Consider the following 20,720-nt stretch of genomic DNA (forward strand, 5'->3'; position numbering starts at 1 on the left):
CTCCCTCTGTTTCCATCGCCTCACTGCGCTGGCTCCAGCTCATGGGCTGCTCCGGGCTGCTACCCCGCGAGTAGTCCATCTCTTCTCCCTCGGAGCGATCGGAGGATGGGTACACCTCTGGAGTTCACCTCCCCTTTACCGTCCCGGCAGACAGCTCCGAGGGGGGAGGGCTCTCTTCCTCCTCGGTGTAGGAGCCCTCCGAAGGAGGGTAATCCTCCTCCTCCTCCTCCTCACCGTAGTTTACGGTGGAGGCGTCACACACCGACGGAGGGTAGTCAGCGGGAGCAGAGCAGACGGAGGCAGGATAGTCTTCTTCCTCTTCGTACTCCTCCCCGTAATCCACCGTAGGGGTGGAACAGACAGAGGGAGCTGGGTCTTCCTCCTCCTCGCTCTCCTCTTCCTCCTCGCCTTCCCCGTAGTCCACTATTGGAGCGGAACATACAGAGGGAGCTGGGTCTTCTTCCCCCTCTTCCTCTTCCAATCCCTCGTCCCCGAACTCGCTCTCCGGAGTCTTGTTGGTAGAGCAGAGCTCAAGGACGCCTAACCCGATCGGGGAGAGGTCTCGGGAAGGAGAGGGGTGTCTCTCCCGCCACATCCGCTCTGCGGTGTCGCGGAAGTAGCCGCTGAAGAGGCCTCCCGAGCCCGAAGCAGCATGATGCCGCATAACGGGTCCTGCTCCATAAGTTCGGGAGTTACGGTGGCCGCGCGGTGTTGGGCAGGAGTATGACGTCGCTTGCTGGAGCGCTGGCCCCTCTTTGGCCGGGTGGCGTAGCCTGGCATACTTGGGGTGTCTCAGACGGCTCGTCGTTCTGTGACGCTGTGGCGCTGGAGAAAGGACGAGACACGAGTCCAGGTCTCCTATCCAAACGACACGTTTTATTTACGTATATTGCTCAATAGCGCACAAAGAACAAACACAAAGCACACAACGTGCAGACTATAGACAACAATGCATCAATGACTGCTCGAGGAAGCTGTTCTACTTTGATACTTGAAGAAAAAAAACATGCTCAATAAAATGTAGGCTACTCATGTTCGGTTTATTCAGTTAAACATGAATAAACTTTCATCATATAAACTATACATGAAACTTTCTTGTCCCGGGCCCCAGCAAGACTGTCAACGGGCCTGGCTGTAGGCATACACAAAACACAACGGGGCTACGCACAATGACCAACAAAAACAAGAGCAAGAATATATATAAAATATGCAGATAGGTAAAAAACATATATTTTAGCCATTGAGCTTATTTTGAGTACATAATTTTATATTAATGAAAGATTTCAAGATTATTTAAAATTATAGACTTTAAATAAAAAATAAATTGCTGGGCTCTTTGATGGGCCCCCCTGGCCCTGGGGCCCGGGACAACAGAGTCGGTTGTCCCCCCCTGTCGACGGGGCTGCCTACAGCCCCTGTTGTTTTTGTCTGTTTTGGAATTGTTAGTAGCTCTTTTTCATTGTGTTTTTGTTCTTTATGTCTTCTGGTATTTTATGATTTGGCAAATTGATTCTGGACCATCTTAACAACTACAAATATGGATTTGCCACTAATAAATGTCGCTCTTCTCAGCAAATGCATGTGCCTCATGATTTTTTTACATGTTTCAGTCTTGTCAGCAACTTTTAATAATACTGAGTTATGGTCATTTATCCTACTCTAGGGCTTTACATCTGTCAAAGAACATGAAAGCCAATTTAAATATACTGGAGTCACAGTCCTTCATAACTGTTAAATTTTTCCCTTTCCTGCCTACGTGAGTACTCTGTACAGTCCCAGAGTCAAATTATGTGGACCACTACCTTTCAGACAAATGCTTTACATTAGCATGTGAAAATGTGTTAGAATTCAGTCTCTCACATCAGCTAATTTTAATTTGAATACAAACCAGGAGTCCCTGCCATATGACTTCTAAAAGACCCCTATAAGACCCCTGCTATGGTGTATGGACACTCTTTCAGTAATTAATGTATTTTCAACTCCTTTGAGTTATTGACAATGGGACAACCTGGGATGTAAAAAGAATATATTTCAGACACTTAACAGCTTTATGTTCTAATGCGTCATTACCTCTCTTCAGCAGTAGAGTCAAGTGTGAACTGCATGGAAGAATTTATGCTATAAAAATACATCACAGTCCAACAGGCCAGACTCCACATATCCTGTAAAACATTCAATAAAATACTACAGACAAAACTAGTCTGAATGGCATGTGATGTACACATTTATGACACTCTCTCTTCTTAAATGGGTGCGGTTATTATCCAGCAGAGTACTGAAAAAATCTCTTTCAGATGGTAGTCCCATATTCTCTTACTTCTTCTTAATTTGGCAAAGTAGTCCCATCATCAGTCAGAGATTGATTTTCATCTATAATATTGAAGATTTTTTATCTCTATGTTATGACAGCAACAGCCTTTTGAGTTCAATGCAATGTTAATGTAGTGCATCATAACTGACATAATATCTCACGTATGCATCACAGATTTATCCTGTCTGTCAAAAAGATACATAGAAAACCACTCCAGTGGCCCTAAGCAGTGTCTTGGAATTCTCAGTGAAAGGATCGTACATCCTATTCACCATGTATTCAATGCCTACCACTGTAAGACATCCGTTTATGACTAACCTCCACGTTTGTATAGCTCACATGATGATTTGGGGGTAAGTAAGATGATATGTTCAAAAACCTACACTGTACCATGTTTAAAGGTGTATATTTTTGCACAATTGATTCACTGTATACACCATGAGTGCTGAGTTTTCTAGATTCACCCGAGGAGAGTGAGAGTCATATTGTCTGTGGCTACGGTAATAAAACTCTGTGTCCAAAAGCTTTTCCTCACCCTTCACCCAGGTCATGTCAAAATGAGTGTAACATGCAGAATTTATGAACCCAGGCAAAATGCTTAGGGGAGGAACACTCTGACAGATATTGTGATCTACTTAAAGCGGAAGCTAATTTCTTAAAAGAAGACTGTGTCACTGGATAAGAGGATCTCTGCTAGGAAATAATAGTAGAGATTCAGAAGGACTCTGTGAGTTAATGTCCTGCTGTAACCTGTAAATCTTTGCAGTCTGACTGATTGGAATACTGATTTATATGTGGTACTATCTGCTCCTGATATTTGGTGACGGTGTGATTTGGTGTGTATTTCTACTTAAGTACTTCAAGTTAATCCTTTCAATGACAGAATACTTAGTATTTATTCCTGCAGCTAACCTCAGATTACAGGAGGCTCAAAAATGAATTGTTATCAACACTAATGTATTACAGCCTAAATATTGTCACTCCATCCCATTTCTGTATGAAAGACATTGTGTACTATCTAAATGATATCACCGGGCTAATGCTCCATCTTTGTGCCAGAGGACAGGAGAGACTAAATGCAGTGCTAGAGAAGGGAACTACACCACCATCATTCACACAAGCCACCGGGCCTGTGGCGATGTGAAGCTCTTTTAAGGTAACGTCTATAAAGAAAGACGATTGGATTCTAGCTTCTACAAATATCCTGGATGACTAGAGGACTTAACGCCCATTCATTATCCAAGTGTAGGAATGTTGACCATCTATTTCAGGTATATTTCCTGCCCATAGAAAGAGATTAGAATTCACTTGTTAGTCACCATATTTTCAACAAGCTTCAACTATAACACATTGCACAACTTTTGCAGCCAGCCCCCTCACCCTCTAATCTTTTATCCATTCTCAACTCACACTCATCTGCTGAATGATGTCTGGAGTCTTTTCCTGCCCCTGTAGAAGTGCTGCTGCTACAGACCAGTGAGAACAGGCTAATTGAAGGATGAGTTCAGCTGTTAAACAGCACTTCATTAAGCCTGGCCTTGGGAGCAGTCGTTGGGCTTCGAGAGCTCTCTGCTACTCCCTGAAGCTCCGTCAGAGGTCAGCTTCTCCCAGAAGTGTGCACTGACCTTGGAAGAACTACGATCCTTTTCCCATCTCTCTCATACTTCTCCAGGCAGATCTCAGCAGAGCAGCCAGATCACGGTCAATAAGCTTGCAGATACTGCAGCACCTCAGGTGGGAGGGAGGGCTCTGTCTGGCAAGGACTTCTAAAGTGGGATTTATGTGCTTACCATTGAGTATAACTATATGGGATTCTATGGTGTTTGAAGTACAAGTATTGCAATTGCTGTTTCAAAATAACAAATCTATGTCTTTCTCTCAATCTTTAACATCTTTGCAAAACAGTATATTTCAACGTATCATCATAGTTTTTTTTTATTATTATTATTTACCAAGAATTCTTTTTATAGAGGATGTTAAATGTTAATCTATCTATAATTAGCATTTCATAAATTTACACTTGAAGCATATCTTAGGGAACAACATGGCATGGTTATTTCCTAAACCACTCAAATATTTGGTGAGGCCCCACAAAACATTGGTAACACTGCCAGGCATCAGACACTGCTGTGCCTTCTCGGGGGTAACCCCAGCTTTTGGGTATCGTGTCAAATACTAAGAGGAGCAAAGGAAGAAAGGCATTATGTAAAGGGTAGGTGAGGACACAGAGAGGATATCTAATCCCCACAGCAAAGGACAGGTGGAAAGCTGACAGACCATTACAATGAAGAGAGATGGAAGCTTAGGCTGTGAAATAGACAACCGTCATCCAAATGAGACCTTTAGACCTACTGGATCTTTTCTCATAGGCAGAAAATGGCAGCATTGCAGCGTTAAGGTGCAACACAGTGCCAGACCATGTTTACAGCCTTTTTTCATGCTTTTTAAAAGAGATCCATGAATCTAATATAATCTTTGGTCAATTTTGAGAATATTTCATTTTTCTTCCCTGGTCAGCAACAGGATCAACCTTTTTTGACAATTTATACTATGAACTCAAATGTTTGGAAGGGCATTAACATAAACTAAATAAAAATGGATGCAATAATAATTTTGGAACTCCCATCTCATTATCTAAATCTCTGGAAATGTGCACATATCTATATACACTGTTTTCTATTCTTCATTTAATAGCTGCTGGTGATAAATGGTATCTTGTTAAATTAACATTTTCGCAAATCAAGGAAATGGCACCAACTGCCACCCTTCACATCATATTTGTCTTAGCTTTCATTTTCTCCAAACTGCAAAAAATGAAAGGAAACCTGGTCTGTTGTAAATATATATCAGCTGCTCACTTGCCCATATTTCAAAATTAGATAAGAGAAGGAGCATGCTAACAGTCTGTAGTTGTTACTGTAATATTGCTAAAATTCCTTGATCTCTGAATACATGTTACTGTAACAAATCTGACTCAGGGACACAAGAGGGATCCATATGCAGATAAGAATAGTTTAAAGAGGGTTAGGCAGAAGGGCGACCAACAGGAACGAGGCAGAACTAGGCAGGCAGATATAAACCACGCAGAGGTGCAAAAGGATGAGGCAACAGGGAGAATCAACAAACACAGCCAGGAATTAAACATGAGGGAATACAGAGAAAAATACTAGGTAATATCTTCGTATGCAAACTACTCTGGGGAATACTGCGCAATGATTGCTGGGTGTAGCATTAAGTTGTCAATAAATTGTCAATTAGTGCAATGAGGTGCAGGTGAGGTAGTATCCATGGTGATCTTAGTACTCCGGGGAGGATCTCTTTAGGTGATAAAGGAAGTTGCTGCCACAACCAACCCCCCCCTGCACACACACGCCCACCAAGGTAGAATGACACCATGGGTGGAGCAGGACGCTCAGTTTGACTCACGTGGATCTTACGGATGAGCGAGGGGTCCAGAATATACCCACCCCCTCTGCATCTACCCAACTCCTTTACTCTGGACTATAGCCCTCCTAGTCCACCATGTCATGAAAACATGAGTCTAGAAGATATACCAGAGAGACCAGGTACACTAGAGAGAGTATGGGGTGTGCAAACTGAATATGTAGTGGGGAGGTTTAGTTACTGGTAACACTGGGTTTTCTATGTTAGTGGCACAACATTAAATTGTTAAGTGCTCCATCCATTAAGTGCTAGTTCTCCTGTTTTCCAAGATAGGACAGGGTTGTGTTTAGTCAACCATGGAAACCACAACACTATGGGATGTTCGGAAGTATCGATAACAAGGAGGGAAATAGATTCCATATGTAAAGCTCCCACCATGAGTGTAAAGGATGTAGTAACTTCCAATAACCTTCCTGAACCCATCAATGCCCTCTATCCACAAGGGAAGTGAACTTGTGAGAAGTACAGTAGTATTGGTTCTGGGAAAATCAAAACAATTCCCAGCTGCTCCAGAATATAGCAAGGCCGGACCATAGGGTGATGCACCTGGCTAGCTTAACTGGAACAGTCAACTTGTGTATATCAATAGGAAAGGTGGATCTCAAACTCAGCCGTAGGTTAGGGAGGCGGCTGGACAAGGCTGAGCAGTTGGACCAATAATGTCCTTTTTGGCCATAATATAAACAGAGTATCTTCCTGATTAGTCACTGTTGTTAATCAACCAAGCTGTTCTGATCTCCGTGGCATCAGAGCTGTCATGTGTTGGAGGAGACCATGATGCCAGACGCATGGGCATTCACCCCCCTCTGCAAGAGCGTACTAAGTTGTCTAGCCCAATAGACAACCGAATCAGGTCATTGAGGGATAGAGAGTCGTCCTTGCAGGCTAGCTCAGCCCTGGGAGTGTCATTTAAACTTTCACGACTGACTGTGATCAGCACTCTCTCATCCCATCCATTGGTAGCAACTAAAGTGCAGAACCGGAGCGAATATTCCGTCGCCGTCAACCTCCCCGTTTTTAATTTTTGCAGTTGCTCACTGGAATCTCTATTTGAGCCAGAGCTCGATTGGTTCAACATATTTAGGGTGTTTTTACTCATTTTTTATCTCTCCCAATGTTATTCCTTTACAGCTTCAAAACCATATATTATGCAAATTAGGTGATGACGTCATTTAGCGACTTTTAGGACAACCAATAGCGACTTTCCTTACTGAAGAGTTGGCAACAGTGTGCTCCTCTCTCATCCGGGTTGTGAAGTATTGGTGCCATGTCACGTACCGAGCATTCTCTCTGTGTTTCTGCCTCCCTGTGTCCCGACCTCTGCTCTCGTTCCCTGCCTAGTCCCGTACAGATCTGTACCTCTTGGCCTCTGTCTCACTGGCGTGACTCTGGACTGTCCTGACTACGATTACTATACTCCTGCACAACACACCCTGAATGGAGTAACTCGCCTGTTCAAGTGCTCTGTGATTGCTGTTTCAATAAAAGCGGTTGTTATCCGCACTTGGATCCTTGTCTGTCTGATCAATACATTACAAATAGTCTATGTACTTGGAATACAAACAAGCAACAGGAAAAGTAAAGCGAATTTGTTCTGTGCAACGCAAAATATTAAATTAACTAGCTTGCTACCGCTATGTTTTTCAATTCAGGACTTTGTCTTGTAGCAAATACGGATTTTAATTTTGTTTTATTAGCTCGCTAGCAATAGTCAATCATCGTATATTAGTGACACCCCACTGAGCAAAGACACGTCCAAAAGACGTCAATTAAACGTCTTCGTCAGACGTTTAAAAGACATCCACTGAAAAGCCAGAATGAAAGTTTTTGCGACGTCTTTTTTTAAACGTCTTTTGAACGTCTATTACTGACATTCAGTTGACCGTAATAATGGACGTTTAAAAGACGTCCACTGAAAAGCCAGAATGTAAGTTTTTGCAACGTCTTTTTTAAACGTTTAAAATCTTTTGAACGTCCATTATTAACTGTCACGGTGAGGCGGCCCCCTACCGGCCGCCTCTGTCCACAGCGGCTGTGTTGTTGTTGTCTTGTGACGTCGTGTACGCCCCTCAGGTGGGCGGAGCCCGTGATCCGTTCCCACCTGATGGTCGTTTGTCTGTCTATATATGCCTTGTCTTTGTACCAGTTGACCGCTGGTCATTATATCCTTAATTCGGATCTATTGCACGGGTTTTAGGTTTGCACACTTTATATTAAACCACCCTTTTTCCCTGAGACTTGGCGTGATCGCTTCCTTTTTGTTGCTCACACCTGCCCGTCACAGAATGACCAGCCACCCTTCGGAAGCCGCCGAGTCTCTTTTACTTTCTCCTTCGTTCGTGGTCATGTCTCGTGGTAAGTGTTTGTCTGCGTGGTGTTTTGTTTTGAAGAGCTCCGCCGTGCTTTTGTGTTTTGTGTGTGTGTGTGTGTGTGTAGCACGGCGAGGACCAGGGCAGTCTGCCCTGAGACAGCTCTTCGTGTCCGTTGTATGTTGCGGGAGTTTCGCCGTGCGCTTGTGTGTATGTGGCACGGCGAACACCAGGGTGTCTGCCTGGTGGACTCTCGTGTGTGTTTTGTATGTGTGTACGGGTGACGGACGTGTGGACCAGTGTGCGTGCTCGTTATGTTCTATGTTGAATGTTTTATGTGTGACGCGGTTGCCGCTCGTCACTGTCGCCTCGCTCCCCGTGTGTCGTGTGTTTAATGTGGGGAGCGACTGCGGCTCTGAGCGGCGCGCGTCACTGTGTGTGTGTGTGTGTGTGTGTGTGTAAACAGAGCGCGCATGTGATGGGTTCCGTCTGTCTGTTTGTACACCGTTTTTTGTTTGTCTAGTATTTGCGTGTGTGTTGTCCTAGCGTGATGTCAACTGTTACATGTAATTCCACACATGCTCCTCCCCTTAAATGTGTGTTTGGGGGGGGACCGGCTGTGGTCCCGTGCCATGGGGTGTGGCACGGAGGGCGTCTCTCCCGAGGGAGGCCCTGAATAGGGTAGGGCGCGTTTGTGTTTCGTGTTTGTATATATGTGTGTGTGTGTGTGTGTGTGAGGGTGTGTTCTTTGTGCAGGTGCTTCTCCTTGGCAGTGTTCCTGGACCTTGTGGGGGTCTCCACCTGGCAGGAGCCCCCTTGTGTTGTGGGGTGACCGGAGCCCGGTCGTGAAGAGCCCCTCCCTAAAGGGCTGGGGCCCCCGGATGTTTGGGGACCATGGGGCTCCGGTCTGAAAAGCTCCTGCTGGGGATGGAGATCCTCCCTCCTGCCCGGGGTGACCAGGAGGCCCTTGGGGCTGCTCCCTAGCCCGCGTCGGGGGTGCTCTGGGCCTCGGTCTCTGGCGCTCCTGGGTTGGGTGGAGGAGTCCACCTTGAGATGAGAGGCCCCGGGAGGGGTTGGCTCCCCAGGAGGCTGGGGTGACCCCTAGCAGAAGGCAGGGGTCAGCTCTGGGAGGAGGTAGGTCCAGGAGGTGAAGTAGCCACGCCTTGGAGAGGTAGCCTGCACACCCACACACACACAAGGGACGAGAGAGGAGTCGTAGCCCCTCGTCCTCACACCCATGGGGCTTACCAGCTGAATGCCGGTTAGGGCGTGAGGGCCCTGTGACCGACTGGGGCGTGGTTTTGTGTTGTTAACGGCCCGGTCGGTCCAGGGTCCCGCCCAGGGAGGTGAGCTGACTAATGTTATGTGTTTTGTGTTTCAGCTCGTGGACTGCAGGAGGTGTGTCCCTGCCTGTCCTTGCCTTCCTGCCCCTTCGTGTTGTTGTGCAGCCGCTGTGTGCCACACACCCAGTGGAGGGGAGTGCGGCTTGGTGGGGGGGTCTGTCACGGTGAGGCGGCCCCCTACCGGCCGCCTCTGTCCACAGCGGCTGTGTTGTTGTTGTCTTGTGACGTCGTGTACGCCCCTCAGGTGGGCGGAGCCCGTGATCCGTTCCCACCTGATGGTCGTTTGTCTGTCTATATATGCCTTGTCTTTGTACCAGTTGACCGCTGGTCATTATATCCTTAATTCGGATCTATTGCACGGGTTTTAGGTTTGCACACTTTATATTAAACCACCCTTTTTCCCTGAGACTTGGCGTGATCGCTTCCTTTTTGTTGCTCACACCTGCCCGTCACATTAACGTCAACTGAATGTCAGTAATAGACGTAACAGTAATGATAACTCGCCAGTCAACACTCTACCACATGTCGGGGTTCAAATTAAGAAACAAAATTGATCAATTCACTGGCGAGATGGATTGCTGTGGACTGTAGACCGCTCTCTCTGGTCGAAGGCTTAAGTAAGACGCGGCGAGTTCAAATGTGCGAGGTGGATGGAGTCGCGCGCTACGGTCACTCGCGAAAGTATAATCCAGGCTTTACAAGAAGCGCTGCAAATTGCGTCAGCTGATGATGAACTGCCGTCCAGAAAGACAATGTCGAAGAAAATCCAGCAGCTGTATGATGAGGAAAGGGAAGTAAAACAGAAGAGCGCCACAAATGTGGCTCTGACTGGGGATCACTGGACCTCTGTTAGCAACAAGAACTATCTTGGTGTGACAGCTCATATTATAGATGACAGACATCCCAAGTCTCCTGGAAGCTGCGGGAGTCTCCCGCATTTCGGTAGTGTCTCCCTGATACCCGCGAGTGACATATAATCTCCCGGAATTCAGAACGAGTGACCCACACAAACGCGCACACAGGCGACAGACTTTATTTCTCTAATCGCGAGTGGGAAGGAGAGAGAGGGGGTTCTGGCCTGTTCTCCGTTCAACAACTTAACCTCCGGGGGGGTGTTGAGCGGGGGGGGGGGGGGGGGGGTGGCGGCGAATGTAAGTAAGTTGTTGAACGGAGAACAGGCCAATCAGAATCGGTTAAATCGGTTTAAATAGAAATAAATCGATTCTTAATCTTCAGAATCGGAATCGGATCCAGCCCTATGTACAACTGTAGAACCACCTTGTGCACCAAGGACTTGTGCTAATGGGCTGCCCAATGGAGGATTGGGCAGCCCATTTGATTCTTGGTCCTCACGAGGTTTCTTCCTAATCCCCACCATCATAGGGAGTTTTTCCTTGCCACTATCGCCTTTGGCTTGCTCATTAGGAATCTGGACCCATAAGATTGTTAATCTTGTAAATCTTGTAAAGATTGTAAAGCTGCTTTGTGACAACATGTGTTGTGAAAAGCGCTATACAAATAAATTTGAATTTGAGTTTGAAAATTATTGTGTTCTGAATTACACAATATAAGCTTTTGTTTCATCTGTGAGAGAGGTACTGTAACGTTCTGTGCAATGCAGAGCAGGGAGGCGGACACAAACGTTGAGGAGAGTGAGATTTATTAATGGGAATTCCATAGGCAGAGTCGTAATCGTAAGCAGGGGTCATAACGGGCAGGCAATCCAGACATGAAATGTACACGGGCATGGTAACACAGAACAAAACAAGGCAGGGGAACAAAGACTAGGCTGGATGTACTCACAACAATGACAAAAAAGAAACAGTAATCACTAGAGCACGAATGAGGCAAGAGAACAAAACAGACAACAGCACAAACCAACTCAGAGTACAAAATATCTGACAATGACATGGGAGACTCAGGGACTATAAATACACAGGACTGGACTAGACACAGGTGATAACAATGATGACAAGGGCGTTGCAGACAATGGGAAACCAGGGCAACAGACAAGCAGGGCGGGACTAACGGTCAAGGAACAACACAGACACGAGGGAACAGGGAAACCGGAGTGACAGCTAGGAGAGGGGGCGTAGCCCTACGTGACAGATACCCATTTAATCTTATTTAATGTATTTTCTTAATTGATTGTTAGTGGCTTCTGGATTGCCCTAAATAAACTGCACATTTACATTTACAGGGTTTAGCAGATGATCCCTAAATAAACACTGCACATTTACATTTACAGTGTTTAGCAGATGATCCCTAAATAAACACTGCACATTGACATTTACATGGTTTAGCAGATGATCCCTAAATAAACACTGCACATTTACATTCACAGTGTTTAGCAGATGATCCCAAAATAAGCACTGCACATTTACATTTACATGGTTTAGCTGATGATCCCTAAATAAACACTGCACATTTACAGTGTTTAGCAGATGATCCCTAAATAAACACTGCACATTTACATTTACAGTGTTTAGCAGATGATTCCTAAATAAACACTGTACATTTACATTTACATGGTTTAGCAGATGATCCCTAAATAAACACTGCACATTTACATTTACAGTGTTTAGCAGATGATCCTTTCCAGCGTGACAAAGTCTCCATGGTAGATTTTCTTACACTAGACATGAGTCTAATGATACTGTTAAGCTGTGAGAGAGGTATCCTGCCTAAAGGAAAACACACAAAGAAAGTTCTGACATTTATTTGTGGAAAAATGAATGAATAGTGACTTTTCAAGTGACTATGGATCAAATGCTGCTGAAAATGGTGGATCTGTAGTCTATATTTGAAGAGAGCAGCAGACTGTAGTGAATGGACCGGTAGCAGGAGCTCATCAATGTAGGAGTTCATCAATGTGTTTGCATCCTGCATCACCTGCATCACTGTTACAGAATGTCCAATACAACAAGGACATAGCAAGCGTGCAATGGCCTAATTTATGGCTCTTTCACAGAAGCGGAACTGTGGCTGCTTCCCACAAGAAAATGTGTTTAGCCAGTGTCAACACCACCTCACCAAGAAGAGCAATTCCCTTAGGACTGCCAGAACAAGGTCTCATTGTCAGTTGAACAACTTCTCTGCAGGGTTTCTCCTGCTGGATTTCTTCTAGAACAGTAGCTCACGTAGGTACATTCGTTTTTCTCTTGATTGCCAGAGCTATTTTAAGGAGTGCTCAGTGGCACAAGAACTTTGTTTATCCCTGATTAAACGGACACATACTGGGGAAGCTATTGAATGGGCAGAAATTTTGCACTAGGACAAATTAATGGAGACCTGTTAGGAGTCTACTGTTATTGGCTGGTCTGATGCTAGCAGGCTTGCTCTACCTCCCGCTGTACGTGGCCATCTCAGCCTTTGGTCCTGGTCCCAACTGCTACCCTACATTTGGTTCCAGATGCTCGAGCCCCACCAACTACTCACACTTCATTTTCTGTTGGCATGATATCCATGGATTTTTGGGGCTGGGGCTATGTGCCTCTGGGCCGAGCTGTTTTACTGCACATCACTTTAAAATGTCCCCTTTAAATGTCATGCAGCATGCAGCATACAGCCCCACTTTAGACTGGCTGTATGCTGCACTTTATACAGACACTTAATTTCAATCCACAACCTTCGTGTTAAATTCACTGAATTATCTTATTGACATGTTACGTTATTGCTCATATTAAATTACATGAACATGTTCCACTCCCCCATCTTTTTGTATTGCCTCCTGTCTTCTTCAATAGCACTCTTTATATACTGTCATACATGTATGCCTGTATCTTGTATGGTTTAGGAGGAGCATTATTACTTGTTATTTGTGCACTGTGGACTGCACACTGCTTACGGTTGTGACAGCAAACTTCTACTTAACCTCACATCCTGAAACCAAAGAAGCTCCCAAGAGGGTGTCATTGTGATATGAATGGCCATGTGTGCATGATGGTCCATGTGCAAGCAGGGAGGGGGGGTCCTATGTGAACTGGCAGTCAAAAACTGGAGTGTGGTCAGGCCAAAAGACAAAACACAGGCAGAAACAGGCAGTTAACATCGCTAGGCAAAAGTCACAGTAGTACATGGATGACAAATGACTCAAAAATGGGTTAAATGTAGGCATAGATACAACAGCAATGAATGAGAATGAGATACAACAGCAATGAATGAGAATCTTAGAGGCGAATATATGCCTGGGGCAATACTGGGGAGCAGGTGAGAGTGATGACATGGAACAGGTGCAGGTGATGAATTAATATGGCAACAGTCGATTCTTTGGAGATGAGAACTTCTGACGGCCAGAATGGTGAACAGCTGTGGCACCCCTGACAGTCATTCCTGTGCGTTGTGTTGTAGAGGACATCAAATTTGTGTCCTATGCAGAGGAAATCCCCGCTGTATGGAGAAGGCACTTGGAGTGAGAGCAAGCAAGCATCTGGTCTGTTACTGTCCCAACACTTGTTCCTGTTCATATTCCTGTTACTGCCTCGATGCTTGTTCCTCTCCTGGCTTTGTTCCTGTCCCCACTCCATTCCTGCTTTCAGTTCCCACATCTGACCTCTTTTGGTTCCATCTTTTTTCCAGGTCCAGTTCCTGGTCCTCTTCTTGCCCCATCCCAGGCTCCTGGCCCTGTCTGCTGGAACAGCATCAGGAGGGTAGAAGGTTCTGTCAGGGTTTGGCATTGTGGGTACTGTGCTGCTGACTCCATAGAGTTTTTTTCTTACATTTTGTCTCGTCTCCACCCTCATGTCTTCTTCTCCCTGTTATTGTTTCTATTTGTGTCTCACTTCTCCATAATTTATCTGTACATTAACACCTCTTGTTGTCCTCTCTTGTTATGCCAAATATTGTAATTTCCTACATGTTTTTTCATGTGGTTTCACTATGTCCTGTATTTTTGTTTTCTGGAGATCTGTCAGTGTAGCACTTAACACCACCTCCTCTGTCAGTTGCTAATGGAGGACTTTTTAAATGACCACGTGTGAGGCTCATGAGAGGTATTTTAGCTCTTCACTCTGCTGAAATGCTCATTACATTTAAATGGCCAACCAACAGTTCTCTTGGCTCATCACTTGAAACATATTAGGTTATATGAAACAGTTTCAGTCAGCACTTTATCAATATAATAATTTAATAATCACAGGTTTCAGATGACATAATTTAGACATTGTCAATTCATTTCATAATGTTACACCAACACAGGAAACTGGGGACAGCACTTATAATTCATGTTAGCAACTTCTATCATTATACTGTCAAGGTGATGCTTGTTCAACTTCTTCATGGTACCAGCACTGCATTCAAGCAGTCAGTTTGGTGAGCAACCTGAGGAGGTAGAACCTGAGGAGGTAGTCTGTGGCGCTCATGCATCAAGGGTTATCTCTATAGGTAGCACTATAGCATAAAGGTGCAACGCACAGGCATACAAATAATATACACATAATTATCAGAAGGTAGTCATAACAGCTGACTTATGTTGAATGTTTGCATAACTTTGTGTGTACTCCTTAGATTTGAAGAACTGCTTGTCAATTAATTTTTCAAGAGCAAATTTTGAGAAGATATCAGTAAAGAAGCAGCATCAAACATGCTGTGCAACATCTGTCTACCATTTTCACCATTTCCTAAATATCCTTTAGAAAATAAAAACTTTCTTCTACAAGATTTCTCCAGTGACTCTGACCTGTTCTTCCTCAAGCCCTCTCACTTCCATCAGGATGAAGTATTTCCAGTCCTTGTGCTCTCATCCCCTTATCAGCTAAGATCTGATGTTGTAATACATTCTGCAGTGATTCTGAGCGGCTCAGTCTTTTTGTGGCCTTTTATACCTGGCTGAAAATAGCTGTACATCACATAAGGGTGTTTTTCACACGCAACCCATGAGGTGTTGAGGTGAAAACTTGTGCTGAGAATGAGAGAAGCTTCAGTCTGCATTCTTCATCTGTGCAAAGACATCTATAGTGAGGAAATACTGAAAATGCATCTTACCAACAGAGCTGTATATTCTGAGCTTGACAAACCAGTCTATTTTTAAGTGATGTCACATTCATGTAATTCTGTTGTACAGTTCAACATTGGTATGCTGTTTGATGATTCGATATCTGCAGCACGTGACTGTGAGTTGGAAAAGTGCCTTTCTGCGATATCAGAGGGTTCCTACCTAATAAAGTATGCTGACTTGGACTAGATGTCACGGTCACAGCTCCGGACCCTTCCCTGTGGGCGTGCCACTATGTCGTCTGCGTGTCGTTATGCCCATGTATGTACTTCCGTGGGTGTGGGTTGTTCGTGAGCGTGTTCGTAGTCGCACCTGTGCCTTGTCTCGAGATCACGAGGGTTTGTGTTATTCACCTATTTAATGTGCGTTCGCGCAGTGTCTTGTGCTCGTCTTTGTCTAAAGCTACGTGTCAGCGTGAGTGTTTGTGTGCTACTTGCGCTCCGCACCAAGCTATTTCGTGTTGTGTCCAATAAATGTTGATTGTGCACCGTAATCGTCGTGGTGTCTGCCTCCTGCACCCAACGTTACACTAGAGCTTCTTTCTGGAGAAAGATTCAGCTACCCTGTACACAAGCTATATGGGTGTAGAATGCCATGGGATAATCACTCTGGAATATTCATGAATGTATGTTTAGGTTCATCTGTGTCGTGACATGCACCATGTGTTCTTCCTAAGAAATGGCAAGTGAAATTTGATATTCTTCCCACATTTTCTCATACAATGCTAAAAAGGTTTAAATATTCTTTCTCTGGAATGACCATGGTTAAATGACCCGCACATTAGACTTTTGGGCAAAGTCTGAAATTAACATTACAAAAACCCAGATGTCTTTGCATATGTAATGAGATGTTGTTTAAACATTAGTCTTCATGAACAATTCATATATACTGCTGGTACGAGCGGTTCTGGCTTCGAGTGGAATAGTATACCTGTTTTTTCTTTTTTATCTCATTGGTTCCAGTGTTCACAGGGAGTGTGTCTGAGAGAGGGTGAGAGAGGAATAATGTTTATTTTTTGTAGTCCCACAACGCCTGGTTCCCTAATGAAGGAAACCCAGGAGGCTGGGGGCAAGACTCAAAGAATGAGATTAGAATAAAACAAGACAAAACCTTCACTTATGCAGTGAAACTCAATGCTGTCTCAAGCTGCCTGTTTTTTTGCACGCTGCCATTCAGTTAGTCTCCTTCTCTCGCTGTTAGATGCCATTCAATACAATGTGCAGCACAATGTGGTCCAGTGTTGAGCGGGAGTGTGTTCGGGTTTAAAGCAACTGACTGTGTAAGGTTTTAGAAGGATCATCTTCCTTTCAGCACCATTAATTAAATGTGGTTACATGAAGCGGCACAACACACAATGGGACAGCTGAAATTTGTTTGCTGTTTTAGAACAAATATTTTGAGTCCCTGTTTCATTCATCCATATCTTTTTACTCTCTACCCTCTTAAACTTAGACTAACCAGGGATCTCCAGAATGCAGGAAGTTCGGGACAAGCGCCATCAGCTGTGCAAGCAAAGTTCATCTGACGCTATAGAAAATGAACAAGGTATTTAAATGAATGCAGTAATTTTTCTAGCACCAATAGTTCTGTCTTGTTGTGGGTCGCTGTCAGTAGTGAAATATATCACAGTCATCTTGGTTAAGCAAGTAAGGAATTCTATGCATACGACAACTCAAGGGAAAATAAACCGGTCTTTAAGGGCTACCAATCTCTGTTTATCACCCATAAACACCACATGCACAGACTATAACCATGGCATTTCTTATAATTTGATGTTTTTTTGCCTAATTTCACAGCCTTTTAATCTTGTCTTTTCAAGCCATAAACTCCACTCATGGAAATTTGAATTGATCTGCTCCCTATGAAACATTTCCTAACACTGCTGCACTCTTCCTCAAGTGCAGACGCCTGAGAAGAAAGCACATGGTGTCCCACATCAACATGTCTTTGATGTATTGTGATCCCCTGCAAGCTCCCATTTCTGCATCAGGCTTTGGTCTGGACAGGCCAGATATAAAGCTTAAAATAATGATGACGTTACAAACGCACGCCAGCTCAGCTCTATTTGTGGCATGGTGCATTTTAAGAAATAGGCAGTGAACAAGCATCAGGTCTGCTGTCTCAGAATAACATGTTTGTTCCCATAGGGCTGATTAAAGTTTCAGAAGATGGTAGAGTCAATTCTGAAGCTTTTTTCTAATGGACTCTCATGAGTGCTGAACAGTACCTGCATGTAAGTCACTTTCATCTCCTCCTTGCAGTTATTACATGGCTTAACACAAATGCTGCTCAATGTGAACAGTGGGGTTTAGTGAGTTTAGCTCCTTACCACGACTGCTAATCACTAAAGAATCATTCACAAAACATGTGGTGTAATTTTTTCAGGCAATATTTCATAAGTATATTATTAGGACAAAAGAAAAATTCCAGTGGTGAAAAGTAAATATTTTGTTAAATCAGTTATATCAATAACAAATAGTTTAGAAATGCTTAGAAAAACACAGAATTTATGTAATATTACATGTATTGCGTTGAGGTAAACAAGGTGTTACATTTTAAACCTCAAAATACCATCTCACGATATTTTCTAATAACTATGACACAAAAGAGTTGCCTATACCAAACTGGTGACTTTTCTGCCACCTTTCACGTATGATCTAGTTATCAATAGCATACTCCACAGACACACAAGACAACTCACCTTGAAACTGCACCAAGCCTTTTTCAAAATTAAGTTTCACCTGTCAGTCAGGGGCTACTTGGTGTATAATCAGCTCACATGCTGCCCTTATAGAGAAGTGACCTGGGTCTCTGCTCTACCAGTAAATTCACCTTCTCTTTTATTTACTTGCAGCTCATTACCTCCAGTGTCAGCCAGGTGTCAAGTGGAGTGAAGGTGTTATCAACTGTTACCTTTATTCAAGGGGTCACCAACTCTGGCTCAGTGAGTATTGAGCTCAATCTCGTCTTGGGCACGTCGGTAAGCAAATGAACTGAGAGTAAGAATAGCCTCACATCTGTCCTGTCAGATATGCGCTGATTGCAGGGGAGGCCTGTCTGCAGTTTACTTGGGTAAGTTCAGAGGTGCAATAAACTGTGAAGGGGACAAACCCACCTGCCCACCCTCTGTGTTACGAGTGCTGGAAGGAGTGCTGGAAACCTATAGTTAAGTGGAAGTCCTGTTACTTTAGAGAAAGTCTGCCTTTTATTATATGAGGGATAGAACACCGTTATTTTCTTCAAAGTTTAAAACGTCAGTCATCTCTGCGAAGCTTCTTTTCTGAACAAATCCTCATTCATGGAATAAATGAATGTTACTCTGCAGCAGTCAGCCCTGTTCTACATCACATAATCCAGTTCAAGGTCACGGCACAGTAGTCTATTCTGGCATTACAGAACAGGGACCAGAAGCAGACAGGACGCTAGTCCATCCCAGGGCACACACGCTTACACATTCATCCATACCAGGGCCGATTTAGAGACGCCAGAGTCACCCCAACATGCACACTTTTAGAATGTGGAAAGAAACCGACACAAACACAACAAGGACATGTAAATACCACACAGAAAGTGGCTGGGCTGGGCGTCAAACCAAATTCACAGTAGCTGTGAGTCAGCTGTATGAACCACCATGCTGTATTTTAAAGATTACTACCTTGCTTTACAAATACTTTTTCAATGCCTGGTAGGGGTTCTCAGTGAATTATTTATTGTTAGGAATTATTAGAATTAATAATAATCATTATGATTTTTATAAAATGGGAACCACACCAACAGGACAACATAGTCACCAAATGAGACATTCTTAATGATTAAAATGATGCAGCAATATAAATAGTAATGATTTTCTCAATGTCTTTTTGAAGGAAATTCTGGCCACACAGATATTGGGCTAAGCTAAAGTAGCCAGTTGTTTTTTTTTTAAACAATAAAACCACATGTGTTAGTATGAATCTTACTGTAGCTGTGCACACTCTGCTGGGACCAGAACAAAAAGAAAGAAAAAGATGTTACAACATCTGTGACAAGACACACATCCATGGGTGAACATTCACAAGCATCTGCCCACAACAAACAAACAAAGCTGAAATAGAGAATATGTCTTGGAAACAAAATACAATAAATAGGACTTGCTTAACAGGTAATGATCAAACTAAATCTGCTTGTGAAGGGTCAAGACTGAAGCAAGACGTAGAAGAAAAGCATGGAAAGGTTGAGAACTGCAGACACAAATGTGGGTGCCCTTATTCCAGATTGCTACATGCAGTATTTGTTTAACTGAGTTCAAAGTTCATCAGCTGAGAGAGCGGAACATCAGAGAACAACTTCCATTTCTCAATTGCACCCTAAAATGTGAGCTAATTGTTAATTATTGAGGGTGTAGAGGGAGGCAGTGTGCTTATCCCAGTCACATCTGGTGGTAAAATTTGATTGGCTCTCCTTCCATCACCAAGGGTCTTGTTATTCAATCCACAAGCATGTCCCGAGCACTACCACCTAGACATGCCTTTACTCAAGACACACCTCATCTGGTCCAATCAATCTAATCTGATTTTTATCACGACAGACCTGATTATCTCCCCTCCTATCAGGCTCCTCTTCTTATAACTTACACTACCATGTCTTTCCTGGGAGGCATTGCTGGTCTAGTAAAGTGTAGTGAGTGATTCTTCTGTCTATCTTCTTGTTTTCCAAACCTCTCTGTCATTCTAGATCAAGCCTTCGCCCTAACCCAGACTCTGCTTACTTGAGTCAACCCTGGACTGGATTGACTTGGTTCTGGACTATTCATAGTCCTTAGCTCCACCCACAGCCCCGTCCTGACATCCTCAACATTCAAGTAGCCAGCTCAGCAAGCTAATAGGACTCATGTGATTGGATGATTGGATCACCACTTCCTTGCATGCACCCTGGCATAAAGATTAATTTTGTTATAAATATGAAAACTGCATTGTTTCAGGCAGGATTTCACATTTTATTCATGCTCAAACATGGTGTAATAATAAGAGTAATAGAAGTCATTAAAAGGAATGGATATAGATTACATTTTTATATGACATATCATTACACAAACAACATATCAGAGAATCTTGTGAATTTGTTGTGAAATTTCCAGTTCAGGGAAGAAACAGTTTTTTTTTTTTATGAAAGAATACTAGTTAGCAGAGTAGACCAATCTGTCTGGACAGTCAAGCTAGGTCAAACACACCTTGCAGGAAAAGTTCCTTAAGTGGTATCCTGTCCAGAATAATTGTCTTATAGCTGGTTTGTGGCATTAAGCTGTTCATGCTTCTCCATGAAAACGAAGACCCTTTCTTATG

General features: G+C 43.7%; 1 long non-coding RNA gene across 1 annotated transcript; it reads left to right on the forward strand.

The window, feature by feature from the left end:
- The first annotated feature begins 16,857 nt into the window (after nucleotides 1-16,857).
- Nucleotides 16,858-20,365, forward strand: LOC143508816 (uncharacterized). The gene is made up of 5 exons (XR_013129492.1): nucleotides 16,858-16,944; nucleotides 17,547-17,632; nucleotides 18,254-18,343; nucleotides 18,429-18,471; nucleotides 20,113-20,365. It is a non-coding gene; the product is annotated as an uncharacterized LOC143508816 (long non-coding RNA).
- The last annotated feature ends 355 nt before the right edge of the window (nucleotides 20,366-20,720 follow it).

The sequence above is a fragment of the Brachyhypopomus gauderio genome, chromosome 2 (genome assembly GCF_052324685.1).
Source record: "Brachyhypopomus gauderio isolate BG-103 chromosome 2, BGAUD_0.2, whole genome shotgun sequence".
Taxonomy (NCBI): Eukaryota; Metazoa; Chordata; class Actinopteri; order Gymnotiformes; family Hypopomidae; genus Brachyhypopomus; species Brachyhypopomus gauderio.